This window comes from Cibotium barometz, chromosome 22 (genome assembly GCF_041138505.1).
Source record: "Cibotium barometz isolate CiBa-2024 chromosome 22, ASM4113850v1, whole genome shotgun sequence".
NCBI classification, from domain to species: Eukaryota; Viridiplantae; Streptophyta; class Polypodiopsida; order Cyatheales; family Cibotiaceae; genus Cibotium; species Cibotium barometz.
The window spans coordinates 21,199,693-21,207,082 of record NC_141067.1 but is presented as its reverse complement, the minus strand read 5'-3'; the positions used below and the strand labels follow the sequence as shown (position 1 = coordinate 21,207,082).

Below are 7,390 nucleotides of genomic sequence, written 5' to 3'. Positions count from 1 at the left end.
TGGTTCACCTATTTGAACATGCTGGAGGTTACCGTATTAATTTTTCCATACGAATCAAGGTACGTTACTCCTCTATCTTTTTAGTTATATGCATCTAATAGATAGGGGATGCCTTAGTCTTAGATATTTCTTCTTTTGTAGGAACCATTGGAGCCTTGCCGTTATAGAATTGGATAAGAGAATCATGTGGACTCTTAATTCAGTACCAAGGTCACATCCTGAGTTAGGCCTGTCAGTAAACATTCAAAGCACCTTTCTCTAGTATCTATGGCTCCTTGAAGTTGGTAATGTATCTTATTGTGAAAGCTTATATATTATGCAAGTGTATAAAAAGGTTTCTTCATGTTCTTGGTTCCCTATATGGAGACTATGAACTATACAAATCAGAGGTCAAGCCTTTTCAAGTGCCCAAGCAAGGAGACTCACACTCCTGTGGTGGATGGAGATCGATGATACATGCAGAATATAGTCTCCAGAGTCTCTTCTCCAAGAATCCCTTCATGTCCAAGGTAAGTGGAAGAATCATTGGGTGGACGTTGATTTAGCTAGATTTGTGGTTTGACATTGTGAATTTTGTTTTTTCACCAGACCGCATTACAAAATTATGATAGGAACTATGTGGAGCAATACAAAGTGACCAGATACGATTAATACTAAAGAATAGAACAAAGATGTTTGAGGAGAACCAGTCCGAATTCCCCGATCCTGCAGGCATCGAGGTGCTCCTTCAGGCTGTAGGGGGTAAGCCAAAGCCCTTTGAGCACATAGAGGCAGAGCCAATGTCCAATGTGGAGGTTAACATTGAACATCCCAAGGCTGATGAGGTAGAGCAAGCTGAAGAGGTAGAGCCAAAGCCTAAAGAGAAGAGAGACGTGAAGTAGACTGCAAAGGCCGAGCCGGGACCTAGTATGGAGGTGAACAATGATTGAAGAACCTAAATCTGATGAGGATCCCAAGCTTGATGAAGATCCCAAGCCTAATTTACCTAATGTAATGTAACCAACTCAATTTTAAGAATTGTTTCTTTTAGCTGTTTTTGTCACTTAACAAATGATTATAAGTTTCAATCATATTCAGATTGATTAGAATCATGTCAATAATGGTTCCAGATGCTAAGGAGGCTTATCATCTTGGATGTTAATGGATTGCTGCTCAAAAGATAGCCCAAGAGCTTTGGACCAAGTGTTACAGGGAATTACAAAGTCGGGGAAATGCATGTCATGCTAAGGCCTAAACTGTATTAATTTATCAACATTGTAACTAAGCACTTTAGATTGCCCATCTGGTTCTCAATGATGACGCATAATTTGAGGCCTCTTATCACACTAGTTTTGAGACAATCTAAGATTGAGGAAACAAAATTGTATTTTGTATATGACCAAGGGCACTATTACATTGACCCAGGTATTTTTCATCCCAACAAACTTGGGGTGCCCTTACTTATGAAGCGCTATGTGGCTATCCAACACTCGTATAATCCCACAAATACATTATTAATTGATGATACCCCTAAGAAGGCTATGTATAATCCCATTGGAACATGGATATCACCCCTTCCTTTCAAAGGTAATGCAGATGATGTTTATTTGGAAGAACAATTGATTCCATATTTAGATGGATTGTACAAATCAAAAGACTTTGTACAAGATTATGTAATGAGAATTGCTTTTTTGTAATGTAATGTCTTCAACTGTTCTATTCTTACTCAAGTAATGTGTCTTGGAAAATAGTATACATTGTCTTGTTTTTTAAAAGTACTACCTCGAACAAAAGGCTTTTGATTAATTATGTTAAAAGAGTACATTCAAATTTGTAATCTCAAGTAGGAGTGTCATTAATAAGATAGACTTGATTAATTATGTCAGGAGAGTACATTGGAGTGAGTATTGTCAAGTAGGAATGATTTTGACTGTGTTACCCAATTCTTTACATTGTATTAGTTGCTCCCTTCTAAGGAGGACCTTTCTTCCATTGTGAATGAAATTAAAGTGTGCCGGTGTATCTTGCAAGAATTCTTCGACAATATCCTTCCTTAGCTGTTGTAAATTGCATTTCTCTCGTATAGAAACAATTGTCACCAGTGTTGAAGCTTCATCACTCACTTCAATGTGTATGACTTTGTCATCCATTGCACCACTTGCGACTTCCTAATCCATTGGTACCAACTCTCCATTGATGTAACGTAACCTGCTATACCAGAAGGACAAGATGAAAGTTTGAGTTGCAATCATGTACTTCGTAACTATTGTCTCGAGTGCAATGTTACAATGGATATCGTCAAAAACTTTACTCGGCCATCCCTTATCAAGAAGTCTTACTAAGAGGAATGTGTCCAAAGCTTTGCTTGCGACGAGCATGGTTCTCGCTATCTTCACCTAAAATAAGCTAAAAAGTTTCGCGAACATAGTAACTGGTAGGTAAACAATGATTTTTATGACACGAGTTGGAATGCTCCCTCGTAGAGAGCGTTGCACATCCTTGAAGAGGTTGCTCTTTGCAGACCCCTTTACTGAGGGGTGTTTCTTGTTTAGCAGACGATAGAAATGATCATAGAAAAAGATTCCTGCATCTACAAGGCTTTTGTTTCTCCTTCCCTCATACTATAGCCAACCAATGTGTGCGTGAACCACATTCATAATTCCAATGATGCACTGAACTGGCTCCCACTCCTCATATGAGTTAAGGGGTACACATCTTCAACCATAGACGTGGACAGTTTACATAGTTCATTAGACCATTATGAGAAAATGAAAGATTGACAAGGAATAGATTAACCTACAGTTTGGTCTATGCGAGGGTAATTTTATGTCATTTGGATTCTCAAGCACAAGCTCATTATGCATATATATATGCTGCACTAGGACTTCCTTGATGGTTTTCCTTCCAGGCTCTATCTTGAAGTCTTTCACTCTTCCTTTCCATGATGCCCTAAATGTATTCTTGTTGCTTGTCTTTCTTCTCTTCCTTGACTGCATAAGGAACCATGTGCCCTTGGTGATTAGAACTTCAGTCCACTGATTTTGCACATTGAGAGAGTTGGATACAAGTATAGCAAACACTGATGATCTTGGTCTCCTTGCCCTAGGAATTGAATCATCTATGATGGCATTAGCGGGGCAAAATCGAGATGATATAAAATGAGATTTGCTACCCATCTTTTCAAGAAGAAATGGAGTACAAAAGGCTAAAGCTTCAGAAAATGGAGTACAGCAGAAGATAGAGGAAATGAAAAGAGCGTGAGATATTGTTTAAGCCCAAGAGGAAGTTTGAGAAGGAGGGAATTTTTCCTCCTTTGCAAAGATGTGTATTTAATACATAGATACGAATAGAAGTTTCCCTCCCTACAAAAGTGTAGGTGTGTTTAATGCATTCGGGTGTGAAAAGTGACTATCAAGTGTAAGTAGAGCATATTTTGAGGTGAAAAAGAAGAGTTTTTGGATTTAGAAAAAAGAAATAACCTATTTTTCAATGTAACGTTGCCTTCTTCCTGATTGGATGCGCTCCTTTTTCTCTCTCTACTAAAAGACCCTATGAATAACCTCCAAAATGACCTACAAGAAAACATTGGCTCACCAATGTCTGCATCATGCAATGCTTGAAATGTTCCAGTAAGGCTTTCCAATGGCTGCTCCTCTACCATGTTTGAAGGAAAAATATCTGCAAACAAGAAAAAAGTTCACTTAGATTGAAACATCTCTGTTATAAAATCTTACATATCCCTTTCTACCCGCGATACTTACAATTGCATGGAAATCGAGTTTGTTGGCAAACATGGATATCTCGTGCTCTGTAAACATGTTGTACCATGGCCACTAGTTTTCCATTGCTTGCCTTCTTGAAGCCTTGTAAACGACCTTTCCAATGGTGCTCCAATACATTTTGACGTAGAGCTCGGTGAGGCCGATTACAGTAGGCTATAGATAAACGCAAGTGAGCTTACGAAATGCCTCTCCCACCCAAGCACCATCATCGTCCTTCTTGTTGTGCAGGGATATCTCCTCGATCTCGTCTTTTAGTCTTCTTGGTGTGGCCATATCTTCTTGGAAGCTAGAATAGAAAGGTTAGGGTTAGAGTAAAAAGGAAAGAGATCAAAGATGATGTGCAAACTAGGGTTTTACGGGAGCCTTGAAGATGAAAGAGATGGAGCTCCGAGAAGGGAGGGAGATTAAGATGGAGGAGAAAGTTTAGGGTTTCGGGCTTTAATGGTTTCATTAGGGTTGGGCAAATGAGATAAAGATGGAAGAGGAAGGGAGAAAGAGTTTGATTTGGACGTTCAAGAGGGAAAGCGGACTTGAAAATAAAATTTTTGACTATAATGAAATTTGAGATGGGTTTTTGGGGGGGAAAGTGAGTTTTGGGGGGATCTCAAAAATTTCAAAATTTTAAGGATTTTTTGAGCCACGAAAATGGTGGGACCATACCTACCCTAAACCCCTTACTTTTTTAAAGGGACAAGTATAATTATTAGTACTAAAAGCCTAGTCCCCCTCCCTATAGCCTAGTCTCCCTCCCTATATTCAAAGGAGACCAAATGTGCACAATCCTCTATTCCTATTGGTCTGTTAATTACTTTCATTAGTAAAAGTCCCAAAATATGTTCAAATGTCCCCTAATGAGTGAAGCTACATGATGAGCACTCTATTGAGGATATGCCAGATTTTGTGGAGGAGTGGATAGATTCTTCTAGGAAGGGATGCATTTTCCCCTCTTGGATGCAAGATCATGGGCTTAGTGATTGGGAGAAGGAATATTGCCCTTGGTGGTTGGATTATCCCATTGGGGAGAATCCCAAAAATGAGGCATGACATTGTAAGGGTAAGATATCCAATTATACCTCCCATTCACAGTTTGTGCATTATCAACAACTTATGTTTTCTTCATTAATGACATGTATTACTCTAAAAGAAGCTTGATCCATCCGACCACCCGCGATCCATCACTCGCATTGCACTCGCATCTCTGTAGAGACTCTTTTAACCTCTGTAGTAGTAGTAGAGAGCTTATCACAATTTTAATCTTAGAGAATTATTATAACACACTCACACTCACACTTGCACTCTCGTCTTGCAGAGACTCAAATATAACAATTTTGCACATTCTAGCCTCTGTAGGGACTTAAAAATGAAATTTCCCAAACAATATAACCAGGCACAATATTTGTCTCACACCTCAATCTTGACCTTGATCTCACTCAGAGTCTTGATTTGAATCTCAATCTAGATCTCAATCATCTCGATTGATTATGAAGAACACATTCTCTCTCTCTCTCTCTCTCTCTCTCTCTCTCAAAATCTCTCTCTCTTTTTCATAAACCTATGAGTGTGTGTATAAGCTGTAAAGGTATAGTTATATTCTAAAAACGTGATAATCAAGTTTTTAAAACCTAGTTACACAATGGGCAATATTCATAAAATTTTGTGAGGCCATGGCCCATGTAGTTTTTTTTTTTTTGTCAATAATCACGTGAGATAAGAAAACAGTGTCATTATTTCAAAAGAAATAGTCACGAGAGAGAACTAGTTTAGTCACGAGAGTGTGCGTGTATAAGTTGGCGGCGTCTAATCAAGCTATGAAAGGGTTTTGCCGACGCTGGCAATGAGGCTTTCCACCTCATTCTTGTTGATGCCGAAGGCTATCTCTAGCACCTCCTCGGGGAGGGGTGGGTAGGCGTCGAAGAGAGCGGCGGCGAGTTGCGAGGTGCCCGGGTTCTGGCTATTGAGGGCGGAGATGGCGAGGGCGGATTGGTGCTTGTCGGGGTTGAGCTGGAAGTGCACAAGGCCGCGAGGGAAGACAAAGAGATCGCCGGGGGAGAGGGTCTGCTCAAAGAGGGTATTGTTGGGCGTGGCGGTGACGAAGCCCACCTTGAGCGTGCCCTCGGCCAGGAAGAGCACCTCGGTGGCGCGGGGATGAACGTGGGGCGGGTTTAATCCCTTGGGGTCGAAGTCGATGCGGGCGATGGACAGGCCCTGCGTGTTGAGAGCAAAGAAGTTGGCTGCACTGGCCAGGTTGACGGACACGCCCAGCCCTTTGATAGGTTTGGCGCGATGCTCAAGCATCGTGAACTTGAAGTCGGCGTCCTGCACCTCATCGGCCGGCTTGCAGGCGAACCCGTTGAGGGTGATCATGCTGGTGTTATCCGCCACACAGAAGTCCTGCAGAGGGTCTTCATCCGCGGCCCTCACTTCTAATATGAGCGGAGACATGAGCATCACCGCCAGTAGAAGCAGCAAGCTGCTAGCTGCTGCCATAGCTGTGGCTTGCGGACTGTGAGCGCGCTGGGATATTGGAGATGATGAGGAGCGAAAGCTGTGATATTGGAGATAGATGATCAGAAGAATAGGCTACGCCGATCCTCATGCGCCTGACGTCGTATTTATATGCTGCACGACGCCGCTGGCTGGAAAGAACGAGTCTTATCATCCGCTCTCCAAGGAACCAGTCCTATCCGCTCTAAGAAAGAGTCCCGCTTCCACAGACCCGGTCGACGTTCCCGCTATCTGATCTGCCGGAAGGGAGGACGTCACAGTGATTGACGTAGTCTCCTGCCAAGACCTTGTGATTTATGTTGTATCCTGACGCTCGCTGTAGTCTACGTGCCACGGATGTGCCGGCCATACGTGCCACGGATATGCCGGCCATACGTGCCACGCAGGACTCGAAGTTGAAGGAGACGTGGAAGTTGGGACCACATGTGACACGGGTGTGAATGTGACTCGCCTTCCTGTTCTCAAATGAATCTTTTAGAGAGAGAGAGTTATTTGTGACTCGCCTTCCTTTTCTCTTATGAATCTTAGAGAGAGAGATGTGTTAGTAGGGGTGAGAAAGAGAGGGGGGGTCTATGTGCTAGTAGGGGTGAAACAAACCTAAGCTCTCTAAGTGTGTGCCTTTACACACACACAGACCAAAGGCTTGTTTTAAGATTTTCTCACGTCATGCAATTCATGAGAAGGAGAGAGAGAGAGAGAGAGAGAGAGATGGGGGGAGACTAGAGTGTGTGTGTGAGAGAGAGAGAGAGATGGGGGGAGACTAGAGTGTGTGTGAGAGAGAGGGGAAGGCATGGTAGTGGGTGATAAGTATTCCACCTGAGATTATATTTTCTTATACTCTTCTTCCCAAGGAATTAAATCCTATCTTGGAAGGGCAAGGAAGCCTTCAAAGTCTTAGCTTGCTGCTGCAAAGCTAACATATTAGAGTTTAGACTACATGGGTGTGAATTCTGGCTTACGATGGATCTTTTTTTATTGGGTTTGTTGAGACACAAAGAGAGTGGATGTGATAGTAGGTGAGACATACCCAATTTCCTTCCTCTTTTTATTTGTTCAAGCCCTTACACACGTTGAGAAAAAAGGCACATTTTTCTTTGGATATTTTGAAGTCTAGTAAGTGTGTG

General features: G+C 42.0%; 1 pseudogene; it reads right to left on the bottom strand.

Moving 5' to 3' along the window:
• Positions 1-5,468: 5,468 nt before the first annotated feature.
• On the bottom strand, positions 5,469-6,399 carry LOC147626385 (germin-like protein 8-5 pseudogene; annotated as a pseudogene).
• Positions 6,400-7,390: the final 991 nt, after the last annotated feature.